Consider the following 21,252-nt stretch of genomic DNA (forward strand, 5'->3'; position numbering starts at 1 on the left):
GTCCGTGCAGTGGATCTAAAGCATCAAAGCCCGCTGACCCATGAGGATGTCAATATGATGCCACATGCTGGAGCTTTTCTTGTTTGAGTTGCATTTTTTAAAACCTACAAAATTGCACACACAAAAACCCGCCATTAAAATAACATTATTAAGATTGCAAAGTCAAACACTCATAAATTAGGAACCGCCAGAATTAAGGTTGCCTGTGCATGAAATTAGAGACTGTGTCATAATATATTGCACAAAGGGGTCAAATTAAGGTTGCACAGGTCTCCCCTGACTTCAGCTCCCAGTCTGCTTCTCCCCCCAGGCAACTTCTTCCTCCAGGTAGCATAAGCCCAGAATGGGGGGGCATGAGAACACAGGAGTGACAGACTCCCTATTCAGAGTTCAAGTGCACTGGCCTCACCTGAAGAAGCCCAGAGGTGCAATAACTGGGAAAGCCCTGTTCAGCTCCAGCTGGAGCACGCCCAGTGTGCATGGAACCTTCAGGGAATTTTGCTACATAGATCTACCAAGTATCTCTCTACTGAGCATAAGCACACTTATTTTTCAAAGGTTTATAATTTGGCCACATTTGAATGCATCTTCACAGGAACAGTGAAAGACACATCCTTGACACAAAGGTTATACCAAATTTCCAGTCCCTCCTTTAAAACATGGAGGTGCTAGAGCTTTAAAAAAAAAAAAAGACACCAGAATTTTTTAACATAGACAAATAAAATCTATTTTTCTCTAGCCTCATTCTCAGAAATGGTTGAACCATTTTGAAATTTTCCCAAAAATTCAGCCCAAGGCTGACAACCAGCACAGAAAATTTCAAGACTAGATGTTTAAAATTTGGCAAAGTTATAAGCAAATGAAAATTTTTTCTTTTAGTGGGAAATGTCAAGCCACTTTAATAATAAGCTATGCTACTAACCCTGCCAATAATTAGATGCATATCGTATGTATATGTAACTGTACATTATTTCTATTTTGTTCCCTTTTTTATTTACATTATCTACTAAACCAACTTTTGCCTCCTGCATATTTATCTCGAATCTACTATTTTTGTTTTTTCATGCTCAGTTCTCCTTTTAGGGTTTCAAGATCTTTAAGGCTTTCAGCAGAAATGACAATGTCATCTGCAAACCTAAAGTGACTCAAGTACTCTAATATTGTGCTAATTTCTTAATAAAAACTTCTAAAGATGTTTTCTAGGTGAAGAATTTCAGTGCAACAATATCTCCTTTTCTAACTATGCTTCAACTTGATTTCTTCACTCCCCTTGTCAAGCTAAGCTTAAACATTTCTGTCCTAATAAAGTAGATGTGTTTCTAGATTATTACTATATATGGCCCTTCCATACCTTTCTCTACTGTCATGCATGATTAAAGTGGCATTAAGCACTTCTTTTAATTTTTTAAAAAATGTTGGGTATACAACCCAAACCTCTGCCATGCTGTATTCTCATGGTGGGTAAGATATTAAATAAATACATTCAACCAACTTTGGCACCCAGATGTGAGAAACCTTAAAACTGTTATAATCTGTTGGAGGTTGAGGATATGTTTGCTAAAGAGAGAAGCATTTTAAAGCTATTGAGGGGGAAATATATTTCAGTTATTAGGCAGCCTAAATATATCTGTGTTTTGGGAGGGCTGCATACCAACATCTTATGAGAAAACATATTGCACAGTACCATTGACACTGATCTTAGATGTGGCACACCCAATTTTTATCAATTGACAATACAGTTAAGAGTCTAGAATGTTATAGATTTCCAGTGAATTCCTTTATATTTACAACTAAAAGAGGGGAAAGGGGAATGTCTATCATGAGTCTCTATCTGCCTTTGACATATATTTAAATCTACAGGACAACATAGAAAACAAAACAGAACCCCTTAGCTGCTTCCCCCACACCAGAAAATAATCAACCAATGATAAAAAATCCAAACAATACTTTGACACTACTCCACCACACTAACAAGCATCATCCCACATTGCATCTCACATTCTCCCAAGCCCAAGTAAAGAGATAAGTCTTGCAGTGTGCCCTCATGGTTAACCAATTCAGGCCCTCCTGGAGAACACCTACAAACCAGTTCCCACTTTTATACCAAGGAGCTCCAGCTTAAGCACCTCTATTGATTGCAGCTTTGGCATTATGCCATGAGGAGAGAAACACCCTTACAAACAGGCAGGATTTTATAGATCAAAACCAAAACCCTTAAATTCCACCCAGAAATCAATAAGCACCCAGTGCGGACCATAGGGCATTGATATACTCCACTTCCTATGTGAGTTGTTGCATTCTACACCTGCTTTATTTTCCAGGTTGACTTAAAGTAAATACCATATTGAGCACATTGCAGTAGTCTGCACACGAGGTAACAGAGGTATGGATTGTGATAGTACACTCAGCATCTGAAAGAAACAAGGCCAAGTGACCTCTCTGGAGACTTGACATGAATTTAGCTGCATCATCCCAACCTATGGACAATTGTCATAGCACTTTTTATTACTAAGGACCAGGCCCCTTCCTGGAGTCCTTTCAACTCACTGTCACAGTTGTATAAGGAGGGGGTGCATTAGGTCAATACCAGTCATATGACTCCCTACTGTGTCCAAAATTATTCCACTTTAAATTAGTCATGAAACTACAGCACTGAGAACATGATCAGGAGACTTTAAAACCAGTCATTTTAGTTTACCACGATATTTTAAGCCCTCCAGCAAATTATTCAAAATTTCATTGCTCTTCCACTAAGAGCCACTCTGCATGAGCTTTATTCTCATGTGAACAACTCAACTGAGGCAAAATGGTGTGCACAGTGGAATGAGACTATAGATATTAGCAATATCACTGACCATGGATGTTACAGACATTTTACCAATATAGTGTGTGCTACATGCATGTTACAATTCAACTTGCTCTGTCAACTTATGGCTCTTGCTGAGCAGTGTCTGCTCCAATCGTGAACCATCTTGTTCAGTGAGAATGGCAAGAAAATGAACACGTGATGCTAATACTATTGCAAGTATAGTAAAGGACAGTATGATGCCAAATTGGATGATGTCATAGCCCATATACTGTACATGGGGCAGGCTCAGAAGGTGCTTTATGGTGATAATATTTGCAATGATCTCATTCCCAATCTGTGAAAGTGACTAAATATACTCCTTTGTGGATTACCAGGGTGTAACTGAAAACAAAATGTAGTCCTCACTTCAGTATAAACATTTTTTTTCCAGATTGTCAGACTAACTTCTTACAAGTTTTCTGAGAGCCATTCTATTTGTCATTCTTTCAGGGCTCACGTAATCAAAGCAATGGCTACTTTGATAAATGGAATAATTATTATAGGCTTTCAAAAAAAGCATTGTTTGTACCACAGATCATCTCTCTCACATGATAATCATATTGATACAAACCCTACCATTAAAATGCAATCTAGTCATAAGGCCATTTGAGTACTATACTTACCTTTATGTTGACATAGAAAATATGCTGAAAAAATATACATCTTCCAGTCACAAATTTGGTTGTTGCCCAGTGTACAGTTCTGACTACTGTCTATTGTAATACTGGTTCCATAGTTATCCAATTAGGTAGAGCTGGGAAACACACATCAAACATCCACATCCACATCTGTATGACAGACAGAACTTCTGATAGTCAACGAAGCACACGGAAAGTGGCTGATTAAATTCTTCCATCTGAATTTATAGGCTGAAAATCTGATATCAATTTTTCAACTCTTTCTAAAACCTGACAGTTCGACATCCACCCCCCAACTTCAATGGATTCTTAATGTGATTTAGCATGCCATGAGGCTGCATTTTTACTCTATGAAATGTGTACCACATAGTTTGTTCTAAATGTTAAAGCAGGAAGATTAGTAAGATTTCTATATTAATAACCACTCAAACTAAATAAAAATCAGTGACTAGTCTCTGAATGTTTATACTTAGTTAAAAGTTATGGAGGGGGTGTTTCATAATAACAGCATTATAATTAATCTTTCTTTTAACAAAAGTTAAATTAATAGCTATAATTAATACTCATCAGCTTTTGAATGTCTTGTTATAAAAATGTACACCCATATCATCTTATTGTTTTTGTTGAGGAAGACTGAGGAATCCTTTAAGAGGATTAATAAATGCAATGTGCTTTTACTTGATAAAAAAACATTTGAAACATTTCAGAGAAGAAAGCAGTTGATAAAATTTATTAGTAGTATTAAAAAAATATTCAAAAAGTCAATTTGTAAAGCATTTACTTATATTTCCTGTGTGCAAATCATTTTGTATGGACTACAAGGATCAAAGAATGAAATGTCAGCAAATATCTTCCCAAATACAAGATACCCCTGTAGTTAAATATTTCATTTCTGCATGAGTGGTCGTGAACATCTATGGATTTACCAGCCTTTTGTAGCCCATATAGCAGGATAATATTTGAGTACCTTCTGCAAGTGAAATTGAATGTTAAGATATTCAGATAAAGTGAGTCAGAATACTATGGAATTATCAACAAATTTAAAACACTTCATGTCAATTTTTATTACATTAAGTAGAACAGAGCTCTCAAAAATGATATAATCTAACCTTTTCAATAATAATAATAATAATAAAATAATATTCCTTCTTTAAAAATCTGATCTCACGTATTTTTCTTTAGGGAAATACAGTTCATCGTGGAAATATCCCTCTCGTCCATTCACTGTCATTTATCATTGAATTCAACGGAATATCTTTAACTCAGACTTTAAAATTTCATCACTATTAGCCCCCAACTAATCTCTCTCATGGTGTCCTTCAGCCAACATATATTCTTTACATTACAATACCCTCATTCATTTAATTTCGCAGAAACAGATCTGTGAAAGGGTTAACCATTTGATTGTCAAAAGCTCTGGGTTCTGTGGAATTACTCAATTTCACGTGTACTTATTCCCTAGGTTAGGTTCAAGCCATTGCTAGGCTGGAACAGAGTTCGCCTAACAGGGATATAGTCCCCTGTAGGGAAAACTAGAAAATTAGACGATACTCTGCACATCTAACATTTACTCAGCATAAGCCATACTGATATAAACTGAACGGTAAACCATCTTTCCCTGATTACTCACTGGGTGTGCCAGTTTCCGCAATAAGGGGTCGCAACTAAGCCTAAATTAAAGAATGAAATTAGCCATGTTCTCAGCCATGTTTATCATATTCCACCTACTGCTGCCCCTCCATGTGACATCAAGATAACATTACACATTGTTTCAAGAGGGGAGAAAAGTAATTTTCAGTATAACAGGTGGTCAGAAAAGACTTATTTTTCATCACTTATTTTATCAGCTCTGATGTTATTTACCAAAGAAGCAGACATATCAAACTGCAACAGGAAAATAAAAAATAAAATCTTTCATCCAGTCACCCAAAAGTTTAGATGATTATTTGACTGTTATAAAGTGAAACTTTGAGGTCTTCCACCCACAGAACTGTCTTATTGGGGGGACCTAGAGTCCTGCTTCTTCCGTCTTGTGGGTTCTCCTTGCTTTCAGGGGATATCTTAGAGCCTACTTCCTTCATCCAAGGTTAGGTCTTCACAATTGGTCACCCACTGCCATGCGAAAAATGTTGTTACGTTATGTTAATGGAACAGTCAGAAGCCTTCCCTTAAACCCCATCACCAGTCTGGTGTACAAACCCCATTGCTGGGTCTCAATCTTGTAATTTTATAAAATTGAAAGAGCACCTGTTGTTTGCCTCTCAAAATGCAACACAGAATTGTAAAAACCTGGGTCCATGAGATCTTTTCCAGTTAAATGTGTGGTTCTTAGGGAATGGAGGGAGGACTGCAGACATCAGCAGGACCCAATGAAAGAGACCTGAAACTGGAGTATAGAGGGCTGTCAAGCAATTAAAAAATTAATAGCGATTAATCACATGATTAAAAAATTAAATAATAATAGAATACCATTTATTTAAATATTTTTGGATGTTTTCTACATTTTCAAAAATATTTATTTAAATTACAACATAGAATACAAAGTGTACAGTACTCATTTTATATTTATTTTTATTACAAATATTTATACTGTAAAAAACAAAAGAAATAATATTTTTCAATTCGCTTAATACCAGTACTGTAGTGCAAGCTATCTTGAAAGTTGAACTTACAAATGTAGAATTATATACAAATAATAACGGCATTCAAAAACAAAACAATGTAAAACTTTAGAGCCTACAAGTCTACTCAGTCCTTCTTCTTGTTCAGCCAATGGCTAAGACAAACAAGTTTGTTTACATTTCCAGGATATAATGCTGCACACTTCTTATTTACAATATCACCTGAAGGTCAGAACAGGCGTTCACATGGAACTGTTGTAGCCAGAGTCGCAAGGTATTTACATGCCAGATGTGCTAAAGATTCATATATCCCTTCATGCTTCAACCACCATTCCAGAGGACATGCGTCCATGCTGATGACGAGTTCTGCTCAATAACGATTCAAAGCAGTATGGTCCGATGCATGTTCATTTTCATAATCTGAGTCAGATGCCACCAGCAGAAAGTTGATTTCCTTTTTTGGTGGTTTGGGTTCTGTAGTTTCCACATCGGAATACTGCTCTTTTAAGACTTCTGAAAGCATGTTCCACACCTCGTCCCTCTCAGATTTTGGAAGGCACTTCAGATTCTTAAACCTTGGGTCGTGTGCTGTCGCTATTTTTAGAAATCTGACATTCGTACCTTCTTTGCATTTTGTCAAATCTGCAGTGAAAATGTGTTCTTAAAATGAACAACATGTGCTGGGTCATCATCCGAGATTGCTATAACATGAAATATATAGTAGAATGCGAGTAAAACAGAGCCGGAGACATACAATTCTCCCCCAAGGAGTTCAGTCGCAAATTATTTAACACATTATTTTTTTAACGAGTGTCATCAGCATGGAAGCATGTCCTCTGGAATGGTGGCCTAAGGATGAAGGGGCACACGAATGTTTAGCATATCTGGCATGTAAATACCTTGGCTGGCTACAAAACTGCCATGTGAATGCCTGTTCTCACTTTCTGGTGACATTGTAAATAAGAAGCGGGCAGCATATCTCCTGTAAATGTAAACAAACTTGTTTTTCTTAGTGATTGGCTAAACAAGTAGAACTGAGTGGACTTGTAGGCTCTAAAGTTTTACATTATTTTGTTTTTGAGTGCAGTTATGTAACAACAAAAAAATCTACATTTGTAAGTTGTACTTTCAGGATAAAGAGATTGCACTACAGTACTTATATGAGTGAACTGAAAAATAGTATTTCTTTTGTTTATCATTTTTACAGTGCAAATATTTGTAATAAAAATAATAACAAAGTGAGCACTGTACACTTTCGATTTCGGTTACAACACAGAATACATATATTTGAAAATGTAGGAAAAAAATCCAAAAATATGTAATAAATTTCAATTGGTACTCTATTGTTTAACAGTGCGATTAAAACTGCAATTAATTGTGATTAATTTCTTTAATCACGATTAATTAAAAAAATCAATCACATGAGTTAACTGCAATTAATCAACAGCCCTAATAAATATGCCAGAGTCTTCCCTTGAAGGTAACCTACCAGAGGATGGTAGAAGGTACATGAGCCACTATGAAGAAAACTGCTTTTGTTAGTATTGAGTGGGGGCAGATGGATGGTTGGTTCTGGGTCAGAGGGGCTCACTCAACTTTTTCTATCCTTCACAATGGTTCTGTTGAGAAAGATGAAGGTTCTGAACCAATTTTTGAACTAATTCTTCCTGACTACGTCAGAAACATAACCTTTTAAGAGATAGGAGACAACCTACCATATTCAGATTCAAGAGAGAGGTTGCAGGTCAGAGAGTAGCAAAACACAAATAAAAAAGTAACTTTCCTTATAAAATATCCCTTACATACAAAATGGGTATTTAAATGAAGACATCATGTAATAACAATTTATACTTAGGCATTGCGAGCCTTCTTTTACAGATGAGGTAATTAAGGCGCAGAGGGAAGAAGTCACTTGCCTAAGATAACATAGCAATCCAGGGAAACCATTAGGACCCAGATGTCCCTGCTGTAACCACTAGATAAAATAAATAGATTTTGCACAGTACTTTATTACATGTAGGGTCAGGTTCAGCCAGTGTCTAAGCCAGCTTTTTCTGACATTGACCCAGATGGAGGCCCTAACAACAGAAAATCTGCCAGGAGAAGTTGTAGCATCAGGAAGCAGCCACAACCTCCCCTTCACTGGTAGTGGAAGGGCAAGGAAATCAATTTCACACACACACACACACACTCAAAAGAACAATGCTGACAAAGGATGTACAGATTCCCACACAACAAAGTAAACACATCCTCCCACAGCAGAAAATCCTAAGGTAGGCGTGAATAGCTGCTGGGATACAGGTTGGCAAGCTGGCACAAGGGGGTCTCATTTACACTTCCCTGTACTATCACTGAGAAATCTTGACTAGAATAAAGTGCTAGATACAGGGACTGTCACACCTAAATGAACACTCTCTGAGTTGCAGTCTTGACCTTTATCACGGTATTTACCATTCCAAGAATAGGTTATATTGCAGACAATATAATTACCATAGTCTAGCAAATGTTGATATTTTAGTGATGCGCGCTGTAAGTGTTATCTATCTTCTGCAATGTGTCTAGGCCAAAGGTTCTCAAGCTAGGCTCCATAAAGAGCTGGCTGGTCACATCATACTGGCCACATGATACTGGCTTCTCCTTTTTTCCAGGAGCTGTATTGCATTTAAACAGCTAAACATTAAATACTTCCCCAAAAAATCACTTTTCTATATATGTAATTGGTGCACTTGCTGCAGAGATATTATTCAATATCTGTGTTGCAAAGGGAGATAGCCCAAATGACACAAATGTGGCTCTCACAATGAAGAAGTTTGAGGAAAAATTTGATTCTGTCCCATGCCATAGTATCTCTGCCGTGTAAATTTCAATCTATCCTGAGCTAGAGATTGAGGGGGCCACAGCTTCTTATACTCTTTTTTCTGTCACAATTATTCATATTTTTAGTACTTATTATCTAAAATGAGTGTAAATTGAAGTGTTAAGAGAAGGTGAAGAGTAACAACAGTTATAAAGATGTGTTGTGATAAATGTATTTCTGGCCCTTTTGACCATGGAATATGAGAAAAAGTTGAACTTGGAGATGACACGTTTTTTTCTCATTATGATAAAGGCAGAGGAATTTAAAATATAGGCACTACAGGTTAAGTTCATACAGATAGGTATGACTTTTAAACAATAAAGCTTGGAACCAAGGGCAAAGAAGAACTGTGCTGCGGTCAGGCATGTGACTTGGTAAAAGTCATTTGGCATGATGCAATCTCCCGGAATACATTATACTTGTGAATACTATATATCTGACCATGAATGTTCCTAAGAAAAGTCTTGGCTGTTTCAATAATTTCTTCATTAAAAGGTTTTCTTTTGGCCTGTGTGTATTGGCTGAAGTCTGGAAAAGATAGCATGCAGTGTCGTTTTTATGTAATGTATTGCCTTTGCTTTTCTTGTGGCTGCTACTGTCCTTTGGGCCTGACTCATCACTATGTTACTCAGGTTTTACACCATTTAACTCCACTGATTTCAGGGAGTAATGCACTGGTGAAACAGGCCTTTAGTCTTTTAGATCAGAATTTTTTTTTTAAGTACAGTTCTCCCTGAACTCTGGTTGCCATATTTCGTAGCCTCTCTTTACGTGATCATAGAATCATAGGACTTGAAGCAACTTTGAGAGGTCTTCTAGCCCAGATTCCCACACTCATGGCAGGACTAAGTATTATCTAGACCATCCCTGACAGGTGTTCATCTAAGCTGCTCATAAAAATCTCCAATGAAGGAGATTCCACAACCTCCCTAGGCAATTTATTCCAGTGCTTAACCATCCTGCTAGGAAGGTTTTCCTTATGTCCAACCTAAACCTCCCTTGCTGCAATTTAAGCCCATTGCTTCTTGTCCTATCCTCAGAGGTTAATGAGAATAATTTTTCTCCCTCCTCCTTGTAACAACATTTTGTGTACTTGAAAACGGTTATGTCCCCCCACTCAGTCTTCTCCTCTCCAGATTAAATACCATTCACTCCAATTTTTTGAATCTTCCCTCATAGGTCATGTATCCTAGACCTTTAGTCATTTTTGTTGCTCTTCTCTGGACTCTCTCCAATTCATCCACATCTTTTCTGAAATGTGGCACCCAGAACTGGACACAATACTCCAGTTGAGGCCTAATAAGTACCGTAAGAATTTCTTCTTGTGTATTGCTTACAACACTCCTGCTAATACATCCCAGAATGATGTTGGCTTTTTTTGCAATAGTGTTACACTGCACACTCATATTTAGCTTGTGATCCACTCAGGGCCGGCTCCAGCATTTCTGCCGCCCCAAGCAAAAAAAAAAAAGCCGCGATCGGCGGCAGGTCCTTCGCTCCTAGAGGGAGTGAGGGACCTGCCGCCCCCGAATTGCCGCAGGTGCCGCACCTCTCCCTTGGCCGCCCCAAGCACCTGCTTGTTAAGCTGGTGCCTGGAGCCGGCCCTGCATCCACTATGACCCTAGATCCCTTTCTGCAATACTCCTTCCTACTCAGTCATTTCCCAATTTGTATGTTTGCAACTGACTGTTCCTTGCTAAGTAGAGTACTTTGCATTTGTCCTTACTGAATTTCATCCTCTTTACTTCAGACCATTTCTCCAGTTTGTCCAGATCATTTTGACTGTTTATCCTATCCTCCAAAGCACTTAAGAATATAAGAATGGCCATACTTGGTTAGAACAAAGATCCATCAAGCCCACTCTCCTCTCTTGTGACAGTGGCCAAGCCAGGTGCTTCAGAGGGAATGAACAGAGCAGGTAATCATCAAGTAATCCATCCCTTGTCGCCCATTCCCAGCTTCTGGCAAACAAGAGGCTAGGGACACCATCCCTGCCCATGCTGGATAATAGCTATTGATGGACCTATCCTCCCAGTTTGGTATCATCTGCAAATGCTATAAGTGTACTCTCTATGCCATTATCTAAATAATTGATAAAGATATTGAACAGAACCAGAATCAGAACTGATCCCTGCAGGACCCCAATCAATATGCTCGTCTAGCTTGACTGTGAACCACTAATAACTACTCTCTGGGAACAGTTTTAGAACCAGTTATGCACCCAACTTATAGTAGCTCCATGTAGGTTGTATTTCCCTAGTTTGTTTATGAGAAGGTCATGCGAGACAGTATCAAAAGCCTTAATAAAGTCAAGATATACCACATCTACCAATTCCCCCCATCCACAAGACTTGTTCCCCTGTCAAAGAAAGCTATTAGTTTGGTTTCACATGTTTTGGTCTTGACAAATCCATGCTGACTGTTACTTATCACCTTATAATCTTGTAGGTGTTTGCAAATTGATTGTTTAATTATTTGCTCCATTATCGTTCCAGGTACTGGTCTGTAATTCCCCGGGTATTCTTATTTCCCTTCTTATAGATTGGCACTATATTTGCCCTTTTTCAATCCTCTGGAATCTCTCTCATCTTCCATGACTTTTTGAAGATAATTGCTAATGGCTCAGATATCTCCTCAGTCAGCTCCTTAAGTATTCTAGGATGTATTTCATCAGGTCCTGGTGACTTAAAGACATCTAACTTATCTAAGTAATTTTTAACTTGTTCTTTCCCTATTTTAGCCTCTGATCCTCTCTCATTTTCACTGGCATTCTCCATGTTAGACATCCAATCGCTACTAACCTTTTTGGTGAAAACAAACAAAAATGTCATTTAGCACTTCTGCCATTTCCATATTTTCTGTTATTGTTTTTCTCCCCTAATTAAGTAACAGGCCTACCCTGTCCTTGGTCTTTGTCTTGCTTCTAATGTATTTGTAGAATGTTTTCTTGTTACTCTTTATGTCTCTAGCTAATTTAATCTTGTTTTTTGCCTTGGCCATTCTAATTTTGTCCATACATACTTGTGTTATTTGTTTATATTCATCCTTTGTAATTTCACCTAGTTTCCACTTTTTGTAGGACTGAAAAATGTTTCAGATCATTGAAGATCTCTTGGTTAAGCCATAATTGGCTTACCTGGTTAAGCCATCTCTTGCCGATACTTCCTATCTTTCCTACACAGTGAGATAGTTTGCTCTGGTGCCCTTAAAAATGTCTCTTTGAAAAACTGCCAACTCTCTTGAACCGTTTTTCCCCTTAGGTTTGCTATCCAGGGAACCTTACCTACCAACTCCCTGAGTTTGCTAAAGTCTGCCTTCTTGAAATCCATTATCTTTATTGTACTGTTTTCCCTCCTACCATTCCCTAGAATCATGAAATCTACCATTTTATAATCACTTTCACCCAAGCTACCTTCCCCTTTCAAATTCTCAACCATTTCTTCCCTATTTGTCAAAATAAAATTTAGAACAGTCTCTCCCCTCGTAGCTTTCTCCACCTTCTGAAATAAAAAAAATTGTCTCCAAAACATCCCAAGAACTTGTTGAATAACCTGTGTAGTTGAAATTCTCCATCACCACCAAATCCTGTGTTTTGGAGAATTTTGTTAGTTGTTCATAAAAAGCCTCATCCACCTCTGTAGTAGACCCTTACCATGACATACCCTTGTTTTTTACCCCTTTTATCCTTACCCAGAGGCTTTCAACAAGTCTGTCTCCTATTTCCATCTCAACCCCAGTGCACATCCTGCTCTGTTCCTCACTCACTCACACGTCATGTAGCCTATATGCAGAATCCTATAGATTCTATCAGCATCTCTCAAGCTTTTATTTGGGCCAAAAGGATTTTACGCATAATGTCTAAGAAAGGTGCTGAATTACTTCTTTGAAAATGGAGATCTTTTATTTATCCATATGGCAGGTACAACAGAGACAATGACTATGCAAGTTTTTCTGCACAACCCCACCAATGTGTATTAACTCTGTATTGGAGAGCCCTCCAATAGGAATGAAAGAATAGTTCAGTTTCTGAGTGCATTAAATGACACTGCCAATAAGGGCGGCAGTCAGTACAAATGGTAGTAACCATGGTGGGTTTGTGATGTAGACGTGTGCATACTAGGAATCTGATCCCAGAGATTGACAATTCATTTTAGATAGGTCACCCTATAACTTTCAGACGTTACTGACCTGGAGATGAAATGCTGTACAAACCATTACCAGTCCCTGAGTCATCCAGTCCCCTTGTCAACAGATATTTTACATTAGACAAATTTCAGTAGCATTGAAGAAGCCGCAGAAACACGTATTTCCCTTCTTCTCATGCTGGCTCTGCCCCTCCAAATATTAATGTAATATTAAAATTTAATTGAAATGATCTAAATTAAAAAGGTTTTCCAATTACCTGAATATAGCTAGAGACTGCCAGCAGGTTTGTTTTCTCCATTTATACAGAAAATTATACTTGTCCCTATATACCATACTATAGTTACCCAAGAAGGGGTAGTTATAAGCCCCCAATCCTACTGGCGAGTGTATATTACATATAAGCACAACCCCATTTGAAAATATTTGTATTAAACTATGTAAGCTTTGACTACATTCTCTGTCCATGTATCAGCAGCCCTTCAGTGACAAGTTTTAAAGGCATTTAGAGAGCAGAAACAATGACTGAAAGGGAACAGAAGTCAAACTCTGTCTATAGGTATTGTGACACTACACCCCCATATTCTTCAGAGAGATATTGTTATGATACGACTATGGCATAACTATGATGTATTTTATGCAAGAGAAGGCATATGAGGTATCATTGAAAAGGTTATGATTTATTGAATATGATTATCCAATTTGTATGCATGTATCGTTTTTGTATCTGAAGTTAGGAATATTGTCTATGAATCTATTACAAATGTGTTTACACTTGGGGAACGCTCACTAGACAGAATGCAATCAATCTAGATGGCTGGTTGGGAAGGGCCATTAGGGAGAACAATAGGTCTTAGAAGATGCTAATCTGCCACCAGGGAGCCTTCCTGGGGACACTGCAAACAGCCTCTGAGTCATGGCTGCAGTGGCCCTAAGGCAGGGCCGCCCAGAGGATTCAGAGGGCCTGAGGCAAAGCAATTTCGGGGGCCCCTTCCATAAAAAAAAGTTGCAATACGATAGAATACTATATTCTCATGGGGGCCCCTGTGGGACCCGGGGCTTGGGGCAAATTGCACCACTTGCTCCCCCTCCCCCAGGCAGCCCTGCCTACAGAAGCATGTGACCAAGTCACCTGGTACTGGACTCCATGATAATACTAGTGTTTTTCCACTGACTAGGTGTGGGAATCAAACTGGGAGACAAAGGATTCCCACCATATGCAAAAACTATTTAAGGTAGGGGAGTGACATCATTGTGGTTTGTTCTTCACTGACTCCCCACCCAAGAAAGATGATGGCTGGAAATACCAGGAGAAACAAAAGACTGAACTAGGAGAGAAGGGCTGAACCCAGGCTAGAGGGTTGTCTAGCCTGTAAATGGAATATCTGGAGTTTTAAGCTGTAAGCAAGTTCAGCTTGCCCTCAAGACTCTGCAAACTGCCTGGAACAACATTTAGGGTGAGAATTTGCTGCTCATATCCAATTTCATTAGTATATTAAGCTTCGACTGTGTTTGTGTTTTATTTGCTAGGTTATCTGCTTTGATCTGTTTGCTATCCCTTATAATCACTTAAAGTCTAACTTTTGCAGTTAATAAACTTGTTTTAGCGTGGTCTAATACCAGTGTGTGGGAGTCATAACTCAGGGCAGAAAGCTGTTGTATATCCCTCTCCACACTGAGGGAGGGGGTGACTTTCATGAGCTTACACTGTACAGTTCTCTGTGCAGCACAAGACGGTACGATTTTGGGTTTACACTCCAGAGGGGTGTGTGCACTTGAGTTACTGGGCAGTTCCTTAGCTGAACCTTCCCACGCAGCGCTAATTTCAGTGTCTGTGTGTTTCTGCAGCTGGGTGTGTCCCTACCTGTGTACTGGTGAAAGTCTGAGACCAGGAGCATGTCTGCAGCTTGTCACAGCATTACAGGCTGAAAGGGAGCCCAGGCTGATGGGTCAGTTGGGCTCAGTGGTACCACAGTTCAAGGCAGCACCCCGAGTAGGGGGGAAAAACTGGTCACAGGTATAATTTGCAATGAAGTTTCAGAAACAAAAAGGTGAATCAACAAAGTGCAGATTTAATTTCATGTATCTCTGTTCTATCAATATAGATGTTCTTCCTAGCGAAAATAAAAGCAAAGGGGAGGGAAAAAAATCAAACACTGGCATCAGAGCTTTGAGTTTCTTGCCTGTGATATCTGACTTAAGCACTTTCAGTTAGGAAGATACACCATTAGGATTCCTCAGATATTAATCTGTGTGTGTGTGTTGTCAAGAGCCTGAAAGCAAATGCCCAATAAAACATATTAAGATCCAAAAAGCAATCCGAAGCAGAATTGGATTTGATGTGGAAACAATGCAGAAAGTGTGGGACATGAATAAGGAATTGTACTTGGCAAGTTAGACATGGGGAGAAATCATCTGTGAGGAACAGGTAGCATCTGTCAAAAACACCGAGTCTAGATTTTGTTGGGTTGCATGTCTTCCAAGTTCAAAGAAATGAATGTTCCCATATTCTTTTAAAACAAGACCCATTATGGTCCTATTTCCATGAAGATGTTTACACATCCTTTAAGGTAAATCAAATAAATTGACTTTCAACTGATTAAAAATGGAATTTGCCATTTCCCTATTTAGAGTGCTTAGCAGAGTTTCTAGCGCCCAGTACATACCAATATGAATTTGTCTCCGCTTTGCAATCAAAAATAATGTGCAGAGCTGGCCTTATCTTTTTGGGGATGGGCTTGCAAAGCAAACCATTGACCTGCTTTCAAGAAATGTAATCAGCTTCTCAGGAATCATACCACTACGCCCGGAACGGACATTAGGATTCTGATCCAGCTGTGCAAAGAAGCCCGAAAGCCAGCGTAACCAGCCATGGGAGGATAACCCTTGTGTAGGGGGATCCTTTTGTGGCAAAGAGACAACACAACTGCTGTAATATACACCATGAGACCGACAAGCACCTAAACAGTGCAGGATCAACAGAGTGCCCCCCAGCCTCATACTCCTGGACTGTGCACTCAATGGATGAATTTTAGGGAGAATCAGGAAGATGATTTTTTTTGGAGCTCCCCCACAGCAATTGATTCATTTTATATTTCACAGGGTGAGGATGGGAAGGAGCGATCTTCCAGTCACCACCAGAATTGTCTAGTGCACAACAGTGGAGCCTACCAGTTTGTGCTGCGGCTTGTGAATAGGCGACAGAAGTTTTAAAAAAAGTCTAAGGATGGATTTCCAAATAGGCTTTGGGTCTGTGGGACACTAGGTCTATATCACCTCTTATGTAGATTCAGATGAGTTTTGTTGCTCTGGTTATTTTCTCCAATTATTCAACTCTGGAATACAGAATAGCCAGCAATATTAATTTAAGCTCTACAGGCACGGGAGAGAGCTTTCAAGAGCCCATCAGCAGCAACAAGAGCAAAACACACACCATGGTTGTGAATTGGGCAGGACATCTCCTACACCGAGGTTCTTAAAGCATGAGGTTTAAGAAGGATGAAGTTTCATGCATCCTAAAGCCAAAGGGAACATGAGTAACCTTTAGGAAGAGGCGTTAGAAACTTCCTCTTTTTTATATTTATATAAGATTAGCTTTCCCCCATAATTCAGAACAACCCTTAGTTGTTGGCTTTGTGGGTCAAAAAGACCAGCTCTGATTATTTTGTTTGCTTGCCATTTACTAATTATATATTTCAGTCACCAAAAGAAGTTGAAATGTTGGAAACTGAAAATCACACATTTTAATAAGTACAGTGACTGATTCCATGATTTATTCATGAGGTTATAAGGTAGTATTAGGTTTAGCAATCACTCCATAAGTAGGGCAATAAAAGCATAGACCAACACCTTTCACTTACCCTAGTAAGTAACTTCATGGTCAGATTTGTATGGTATACTGAGCAGAAAGCCATTTCCTATCACATAATGAAAATATTTAGAAAACCATTAGAGCAATAAGGGTTATAGAAGTCCTAAAACTGTAATCGCCTTACTTCATTATTAGAGATGAAAATATTGGGAACATGAGTTTCTCCATATATATGGTGGTAAAAAAAGGTATTGATTACTGAAATGTACAAAAAAGAAGGAGGAAAAATGTTCAATTTTTCAATAACTTATACAACCTTATAACAATTCCTACTTGCCATTTACCAAGCCTGCTTTTATGAATATGGGAAATCAACTTGTCATTCTAATTATGTTATATTTTGCATCATTTATGATGACTTATTTTTAGTTATTTTGACAAATACGATTATGTAATGCTTATCAGCTATGAGAGTGGGCATCCTGCAGCTAAAACACCTCTGACTGATGTTGCCTGTTCTCAGAAAGTAGAAAGGATCTTGAGCCACAAAATTTGCATCACAATCCAAACTTACTCAAAGTTCAGGTCCGTTCTGAATTGGGATTCCTGTTGAACATAATTAGAGAGATAAGACAGCATTTCTGGGATCAAAACTGGATCCGACCTAAACTCTCCCCAAAGTTCGGGTGTGGGAATAATGTACGATTCAAATCCAGTCTTCTGGTTTGGCCCATTTCTACTTATAAATTAAGAAGCGTTGGTGCTGAGCTAGGTCAGTACTTGACAGACCTGCAAGAAAACCCCGGGAGGCACACATGGTGGTATTAATTCAACTGGTGGATTTTTTACTTTCCAAATTTATTTTAATCAGCTGTATTGTTACATATTATGGGACTGTCATATCCTGATTTTAGCCTGAGACCAGAAGTGCAAAAAAAAAAAATGCTAATTCTTAAGTAAACCAAACTAAATTTGAACAAAGTAGGAAAGTGTGCAATAGTTCAAACAAAATGTTTCATAATCAAATGATGTACAAGTGAATATCTGCTCTTGTTTACTGATACTTACCAAAAAAATCGGATAAAACTTTCCTAAAATATTTATCTCAGAAATTGACTGTCCTGACATATTGTTCGTTTCATAATGGAAATTGGCCAATATTATTAAAAATAAATATACATGGACATTTACTTTTCCAATGTATAGGACAGGGTAACAAGCCTCGTGGATGTGGGGAGGGGGAAGCGGTAGATGTGGTGTCTCTCGACTTCTTTAGTAAGGCTTTTGATACTGTCTTACATGACCTTCTCATAAACAAACTAGGGAAATACAACCTAGATGGTGCTACTAGAGGATGGGTGCATAACTGGTTGGAAAACCATTCCCAGAGAGTAGTTATCAGTAGTTCACTGATACCAGTCAGCTCTGTGTTCTTGTGGAACCAGGGTACGATATCCAGCCTGTCTGACTCATGAAGGACACGCCACCCCCCCAGCCTCTGCTTGAACCAAAACCAATCAGAGGAAAGACTTACAGAAAGCAATAGAAAGGCGGTGGGAGACACACCTAAACCCTTCCTGACAAGGGTGATAGGATTAAGGCAACTCCCCTAGCCTCATCTGCAACAACGATGGGACAGGGAGGCATTTCTATTAGCATACAGAATGGAGAACAGAGATTCCAAGGCAAGAACCGCATGGACCTCTGGGACCAGAAAAGCAGGGAGGCACTGCATCCGGGGGGATCTCTGCTCCAGATGTTAATGAATCTATGCCTGCACACACCCAGCTCAGCAGTTATCAGACCAATTCTAATAATGAATCCTTGATTGATATCCAAAATACTGAAGCTGCCTAATTGCATTGTGAACTCCCTTGAAGGAACACCACCTATAGCCAGGAATGATCAGTTCCTATTGTCTAGCCTAAAGAAAACCCTTGAGTCATCAGTTTATCCATAAACAAATCTAGTGTTCTCCCTTGAACCATTGTTGTTTCCCTACAAAAAAAAACCCTACTCACACTCAAGTAAGTGTTCTGATGCCTGGATCCAAACTCTGCATCAGTTCCACTGGGATTGCACCTTCTCCTGACTGATCGTGCTGGGGGCTCTGCCTGTCTCCAGCACTCAGGACCCTGAGCTACCACCATCACCTGGGAACCCAACCAGTTCAAGCTTCGTAGAGTGGTGAGACCCCAGCTCTCTCTCAATCTTTCTCTCTCTCTCTCTCCGTTTTCTTTTCTACCTCAGGTATAACTTTTTAACCCTGACTTATTTGATCAGGTATAGTTTTCTATATATGACTTTTGTAATCTTTTATAATGTAACTGTTATGTCTGTTTAGGCTCTCCGTGTGTGGTTATCACTATTATTCAATAAATAACTTTTATGATTAAGCTGGTTGCTTCCCTCTCTCTCTCTCTCTGAACTTTACTCTTTCGTGTTTTTTGGCTTCCCTATTTACTCTGCAGCAACGCTCCTCTTACCTAAGCTAAAGATCCCTGTAGCGCATCAAGTGGGTTGCTACCAGAACAATTGTAATTGCGGATAGGGACGTGCTGAACCTGTGACATATGAGGGTGGCATCTTGGAAGTGCTGCTCGACCCAGTCTGCTGAGTCCAGGGGCATATGAGGGTGGCAGCCTGGAAGTGCTGTTCGACCCATCCTGCTCAGGCTTACTCTATTCCGGTGCGGTACCTGTGGCACATAAGGATAGCAGCTTGGAAATGCTGCTTGGCCTAGCCCACTGAGTCCAGGGACATATAAGGGTGTCAGCTTGGAAATCCTTCTTGACCCAGTCCACTGAGTCCAGGGACATATAAGGGGCCAGCTTAAGAGTGCTGATTGACCCGGTCCACTCAGACTTGCTCTGTTAATGTGTGTGTGTTTTCATCTGGTTCTGGGACTGGAGGAACCCAGGCCTGGGGAACCCAGGTCCTGCAGGATAGCTCCATTGGGAGGGGACTTGCAGAAGGGAAAAGTAGAGCTCCATATGAAAACATACATGACACAAGCAAGTACATTGATAGAATTACCGACACCCCCCCCCCCCGAAAAGTAGCCCTAATAAATGAGCGTACCCCAAAGTAACGGGCAAATCTGGTAACATGCTGGAAGGGCATATTGATGGGGTCCCACAGGGATCACTTCTGGGTCTGATTCTTTTCAATACCTTCATCAATTATTTAGATAATGGCACAGAGAATACAATTATAAAGTTTGTGGATGATACCAAGCTGGGAGAGGTTGCAAGTGCTTTGGAAGATAGGATTAAAATTCAAAATGATATGGACAAACTGGAGAAATGAGAAATGACTGTCTAGGAAGGAGTACTGCAGAAAGGGATCTGGGTGTCATAGTGAATCACAAGCTAAATATGAGTCAACAGTGTAACACTATTGCAAAAAAAAAAAAAAAAGGAAAACAACATTCTGGGATGTATTAGCAGGAATGTTGTAAGCAAGACATGAGAAGTAATTCTTCCACTCTACTCTGTGCTGATTAGGCCTCAACTGGAGGATTGTGTCCAGTTCTGGGCACCACATTTCAGAAAAGATGTGGACAAATCGGAGGAAGTCCAGAGAAGAGCAACAAAAATGACTAAAGGTCTAGAAAACATGGCCTATGAGGGAAAATTCAAAACAATTGATTTGTTTAGTCTGGAAAAGAGAAGACTGAGGGGGGACATAACAGTTTTCAAATATACAATATGTTGTCATGAGGTGGAGGGAGAAAAATTGTTTTCCTTAACCTCTGAGGATAGAACAAGAAGCAATGGGCTTAAATTGGAGCAAGGGAGGTTTAGGTTGGACATAAGGAAAAACTTCCTACCAGGATGGTTAAGCACTGTCATAAATTGTCTAGGGAGGTTGTGGAATCTCCATCATTGGAGATTTTTAAGAGCAGGTTAGACAAACACCTGTCAGGGATGGTCTAGATAATATTTAGTCCTGCCATGACTGCAGGGGACTGGATTAGATGACCTCTTGAGGTCCCTTCCAATCCTATGATGCTATGATTCTATGATTACATAACATGTCTCTTTGTACAGTTACTTGGCACTTTTGAAGTCTCACTCATCCTTTATGGGGGTAAGTTCAAAACAGCTGGCGTCTGGTGCACTGTTAATAGTCTTAGATAATGCAAAGATAGGTACTAGCAAAGATGGAATGTAGCAGGATTCACATAAATGGGGAACTTAGGTCTTTTTCTCCATGTGAATCCAAGCATGTGCTCTCCCTCATGATGTCTCGCTCAAGCCAGATTTGCTTATCCTCCCTGGGGAATTCCATTCTGAAAATAGCTTTCTCTCTCATATTTCCTTAACTCTCTT

General features: G+C 39.3%; 1 long non-coding RNA gene across 1 annotated transcript in view; it reads right to left on the reverse strand.

Moving 5' to 3' along the window:
• Nucleotides 1–4,232: 4,232 nt before the first annotated feature.
• LOC135973360 (uncharacterized) overlaps nucleotides 4,233–21,252 on the reverse strand; it is a 34,670-nt gene continuing 17,650 nt past the window's right edge. Inside the window, exons 2-3 of the long non-coding RNA XR_010590165.1 lie at nucleotides 5,734–5,872; nucleotides 4,233–5,598 (exon numbers count right to left, since the gene is read on the reverse strand). This is a non-coding gene — a long non-coding RNA (uncharacterized LOC135973360). The remainder of the gene's footprint in view (nucleotides 5,599–5,733; nucleotides 5,873–21,252) is intronic.

Source organism: Chrysemys picta, chromosome 1 (assembly GCF_011386835.1).
Source record: "Chrysemys picta bellii isolate R12L10 chromosome 1, ASM1138683v2, whole genome shotgun sequence".
Lineage (NCBI taxonomy): Eukaryota > Metazoa > Chordata > Testudines > Emydidae > Chrysemys > Chrysemys picta.